The sequence below is a fragment of the Pantherophis guttatus genome, chromosome 2 (assembly GCF_059756535.1).
Source record: "Pantherophis guttatus breed Tessera chromosome 2, ASM5975653v1, whole genome shotgun sequence".
In the NCBI taxonomy this organism is placed as follows: Eukaryota; Metazoa; Chordata; class Lepidosauria; order Squamata; family Colubridae; genus Pantherophis; species Pantherophis guttatus.
Window position 1 is genome coordinate 184,713,284 of NC_142064.1, and position 5,601 is coordinate 184,718,884.

The 5,601-nt window shown below is 41.8% G+C and overlaps 1 long non-coding RNA gene across 1 annotated transcript; it reads left to right on the plus strand.

Annotated features, from left to right (window-relative positions):
* The first annotated feature begins 246 nt into the window (after window positions 1-246).
* On the plus strand, window positions 247-5,157 carry LOC132710945 (uncharacterized). The gene is made up of 3 exons (XR_009621684.2): window positions 247-864; window positions 4,234-4,298; window positions 4,800-5,157. It is a non-coding gene; the product is annotated as an uncharacterized LOC132710945 (long non-coding RNA).
* Window positions 5,158-5,601: the final 444 nt, after the last annotated feature.

Consider the following 5,601-nt stretch of genomic DNA (forward strand, 5'->3'; position numbering starts at 1 on the left):
GCTGAGCCGCCCCGTGGCACCACATTCTTTCGTGCCTCTGCGCTTCCCCGGGCAGCTGTCGGAGGCCGTGAGCCCCAAGGACGGAGCGGGCTGTGCTGGCTGCGCGCCAGGCGTGGGGGGTGGGGAGGGGGGGAGGTGTTGCAGGCGAGGGGGCGATTGGAGGTCGCCTGCTTCTCCCGAAACGGCGATCGGGGAGCGCGTGTTGCCGTGTTCCGAGGAAAGCTCTTTTTTTTTTTTTTTCCCCCGGACCGCATTCCCCGAAAGGCCAGAGAGTACATTTCCCGGAGGCACGATAGGCTCATTCAGCCCAGCGAACTGTGGGCACATCCACGGAGCGTGACCCGTGTCTTTCCTCTCGCCCCTGAGACAGTAATTATTTTGATAAATGCTGCTACTCCCCCATAGCTCATCTGCACAGCCGCCTTGGTCCTCTTCCAAGATGCTCTTCTTGCATTTTATAGAGAGCGTGTGTTTCCTCATATGGACGCTTAATCTTGGAGTTAGACCTCTGTTCATGCTAGATCAAGGTGATCGGCCGGGAAAGGGATGTTTTCCATAGAAAAATGGAAGAAAACTTCCCTTGCAGACATTCTCAGCAAGAAAGAGTGGTGATCTCCTGGGCTCCAACGAGCTTGCTGTAGGTCTTCTTTCTTACTGTAGGAAGGGTTTAGTTAGTTTTCCAAGGAAAAAAAAAACTCCGGTTGTCTGATGAATCACTTTGATTTGGTTTCAGCCTGCCTTATTAATGTGACGGTAGCTCCATTGCGAGGAGAGGTTCTCTAAAAATATGAGAGGAAAAACTTAGCAGCCTTAGGCCCTAGGGCAGTGGCCTAAATTGCACAGTCAGCGTGGAATGAGAGATAGGTAGAAAATCTTATCTCTTCTTAGCACTTGTTCTAAATTGTGATTGTACTATTAAATGTGTTGGGGCTGCAGATTTGTCTTGGCAAATGAAGAGGTGGCAGCCTTTCTCCCATGCTTTGAACTTCAGTATAAACCTGCTGGGTCATCATGTTGTTCTCTTATTTCTTACCCTTGGTGGGACTCCAGACTCTTCTACCAAGCCAGAGTCAGTGAAGAGTATCAAATGTTAAAAATGTCATCAGCATCTTCAGTTTGTGGGGAAAATAATACTTTAAATTGGATCAGCTGAGGGTATCTTAAATGTCTCATTTATTGTTGAGGACTAGATAAAGATAATGATATGGGGACATAGCAAAATAAAGAGAGTGACAAAGGCAGGTTAGCAATGAAGTTAGATATGAGTGAGTAGTATTGATTTTGATACTTTTGATTTCCTTAACTGTTTGGGGATACAAGTATACCTTACTACAATAAGGTATGCATGAAAATAACATTGGAGCTAAAGAAAGTTTCATGGTGCACATATCCATATAAGTTTTTTTAAAGGAAAAATATAGCAATAGTTTTTGTTGCCTTCTATTCTGGTCCAACCCTGTCTAGCTTTTCAAAAACTGTCAAGATCAGCAAGACACTTCCATTTAGCTGGGTCAAACTAACATTTTTAAAATAATGGAGAGTATAAAACAGAAAACTACAATAATAGCATTAGAAGCTTCATAATAATGTGGGGGCACGATTCAAATTCAGTAGCATTTTGTTCCACAACAGAGATCATTAGAAGTAAGCGCTCACATTAGTAATTTGAGCTTAAGCCATACAAGGTGTAATACTCTGTCTGAACTGACATAAATACTTGAACTGACGTAAAAGAGCAACCAGCACAGTTGTTTAACATGGAAGTAATGCAGGACCACTGAACACCCCTTGCTCTGGTGTGGCTGTCACATTTTGCGCCATCTACAATTTCTGACTGTTTTCAAGCCTCCCCCTCCCCCCCCATCCAATAGTGCATTGCAAGTATTGAGCTTGAAATTATTAGCACATGAGTCATGAATTAGGCTGGTCTCCTCCAGGTAGGGACTCTAATCAAACTGAATATTCACTGCTGTATGAGTCATGTACAGTATCAGTGCTGTTTTCTGGAGGACCCCACTCCAGACTACAAAGCTGCTTCTTAAGAGGCAATACAAGTCCCATCTAAAACAAGTACAGCTCCACTTCTGGAAGTCCACCCCCCCCCACCCCCAGGATAAAAAACAATGGCATTTTGTTAGTTTTAGTTTATTGTCCCATTTCCAGTACTTTAGAGGAGAGGGAGAGGGGAGGAGAGGGAGAGGGAGGGAGGGAGGGAGACACACACACACACACACACACACACAGATCTGAAAATATCCAGCCTTGAATGTCTGGAAACAAAAAGAAAAGAAAAATAAGGAGAAGAGTTAACAGAGGAATATAAATATTATGCAGTGTGAGAGAAGAAACGAAGAAAAGAAAATGGCAAGCAATACATTGTAGATCAGCTGAATTTAAGATTAAGAGGTGATATGCAGTCAAAAGTAATAACTGCAGAAATAGAAGTACAGTATTAGAAAAAGTAAAGGATAAGTTGCATGATTCAAGCAAGTGATAAAAACTATTGATTTCAAAGCAGACCCTCTGATTTTTGAAATGGTCCTCTATCCTTCCTCTTTTCTACAGGGCCTATCTTCCTTCACTTCTTCATCCATCCCCCCCCCCCCCCGCATTGCCTTGTTCTCTGGCAACAGCTTTAGATTCCATCAGATAATCAGCATGTCTAGACAAAGTGATAGCACTCGGGCAAATGTTCCCTATTTCTTCATCTCGTGTGATGTAACATGATAAATAAAATAAAACTGTAGCAGAACACAGGTTCCCTCATATTCAATTGTATGATAGACAACTTTTAAAGTAAATATGCAATGTCAAGTCTAAAGCAAGATAATTAAAATATGACACAGTGTCACACCAGTGCACCGAAGAGTAAAAGTTCAGTTCCAGGAGTTGGTTAGTAAACGGCCACACAACGTTGGAGATTAGTGCAGGCCAAGGCCCCTGAAGATTTGGTTTTGCTAGCGGGCCTGGAGAACCCAGAGTGGGATGGAGCCCATCAAAATGGCTATCTCTGGGAATGGGAGGGGGGATGGGGTTATTGTTTTTAATTTTTTAAATTTTCTATTCTGTGTTTTTATTGCTTGTAAGCCGCCTGGAGTCGCTGTGACCAAGTAGGCAGCCATATAAATTTCCTAAAAAAATAAATAAGCATCTTTTTTTTTTTTTAATTTGATTTATATGCCGCCCTTCTCCGAAGACTCAGGGCGGCTTACAATGTGCTCAGCAATAGCCTTCATCCTTTTGTATATTTATACAAAGTCAGCTTATTGCCCCCACAAACTGGGTCCTCATTTCACCTACCTTAGAAAGGATGGAAGGCTGAATCAACCTTGAGCCTTGGCGAGATTCGAACCCTGCAATAATTGCAGGCAGCTGGTCTTAATAAGCTTAATAACAGGGTGCCTTAAACCCCTGTACTACCAAGGCTCTGGTAGTATTCCATAATCCCATCGTCGACCTTTTTAAAAGATTTTGCTTACACAGTGAAATGCGTGCATAGCCAGGAGGAGGAGAAGTAAATTTTTCTTAAATTCCTTAGGTATGGAAGACATGCTTTTTTTTTTTCTGCAGCTACTTTACATTGCAAAAATGTTCAGTTTTTTTCTTCAAAATATAAATATATTGATTTTGCCTTAAACAGGTAAAATGGGATTTAGTCATTAAAAGACCTTGGCTCTGAGTAGCTTTTGGGCTATCACTGGAGGAGAAAAGTCAAGTGATTGGTGAATTCTTAGAGAGCGTATTTAAGGGAGGAAAGGGAGAATGTCTGTGAACCTTGGAGTACTGCCAAAATCTTGAGTCGACAAGAAGCATGGATTTTCCAAGGCAGAACAATGCATTGATTGGCTGACATTTTCTGAAAGCCTATTCATACATTCATGTGGAAGGTGGAAAGTTCATAAGCAAACACCCAGTAATGTTTGCCTGTTCAAGCTTCCCTGTGTGTGTATCTTCTAGATATAGCATCAAATAAAACCTTACTGTAGTAATTTAGTTACGGTAATTAGAATATTTTCAAGTAGGGTCTGCTTTGAAAAAAAACTGCCTTGTATAAAAATATGGGGAGGTGCACTTGGAGGTAAGTCTTTATCCTATTCCACCAAATGTATTTCATTCCGGTACAACAGCTAAGAATGTTTCCACTTTTAAATGCAAATTAATATTTGACTTTTTATGTTAACTTTGATATGGATCCAGTGAAATCATACATTGGCCTTGTTCTTGAATATACAGGTAGTCCTCAACTTGTGACCACAGCTGAGCCCCAAAATTCCATGGCTAAGCAAGTCAGTTGTGACGTGAGTTTTTACCCGTTTTACCACCTTTCTTGTCACAGTTGTTAAGTGAATCACTGCAGTTGTTAAAATAGTAACACAGTTGTTAAGTGAATCCGGCATCCTGATTGACTTTGCTTGTCAGAAGGCCACAAAAAGTGATCACATGACCTTGGGCCATTGCAACCATCATAAATACATGCCAGTTGCCAAAATGTCAGAATTTTGATCCTGTGACCATGGGGATGGTGCAATGGTCACGAATCACCATTTTCAGTGTTGTAAGTTTTGAACGGTCATTAAACGAATGGTTGTATGTCAAGAATTACTTGCACTGTAATTGAAACATGGTTTTTATGTATAGGACACAAATTACTAATAGAACTGGTGGAAGGAAAAAAAAACCCTACAATCCTTATCTTTTCACTATTAAAATATGTTCAGCTTATATTGTAAATGTCAAGCTACATATTAGTTTAAAGGTGTTTTTGAGTTTGACCCAGTTTATTATTTTCATGGCTGCAGCAATTCAAAAGAGTGAGGCTGTCAAGACTATGATGGTGCTATTTTGGAGGTGAACCAATATGGAACCTTTTCTTCCCTGAGCCACAACTTCTGAGGATCTGGATTGTTTTGTTCTCCTCTTCCTCCACCTGGTTGGCAGAAAGACCACATTGCAATGCAGTGGAAGGAAAGCATTGTAGATTTTAGATAAATCGAAACTGGGATGGACAAAGCCAAATGAATGAAGATCAATTATTTTTGTTTTGATGCACAGAATGATAATAAAGTCTGGATTGGGGGTGAGACGAAGCCATGTGTATCCCTGATATAATTCTGGGGTGGTTCTCATGTTCTAAGAGCAATAGCACTTAGACTTATATACGGCTTCACAGTGCTTTACAGCCCTCTTAAGCGGTTTACAGAGTCAACATATTGCCTCCAACATTCTGGGTCCTCATTTTACTGACATTGGAAGGATGGAAGGCTGAGTCACCCTTGAGTGACTCTGAGCCGAGATGGCGCAGTGGTTAGAGCAGTGGTGGGTTTCAAAAATTTTTACTACCAGTTCTGTGGGTGTGGCTTGGTGGGTAGGGCATGGCTTGGTAGGCGTGGCTTGGTGGGCGTGGCAGGGGAAGGATATTCCCACCCCACTCTAGGCGAAGGTTACTGCAAAATCCCCATTTCTTCCCAATCAGCTGGGACTTGGGAGGCAGATAATAGAAGGGGCGGGGTCAGTCAGAATTTTTACTACTAGTTCTCCAAACTACTCAAAATTTCTGCTACTGGTTCTCCAGAACAGGTCAGAACCTGCTGAAACCCACCT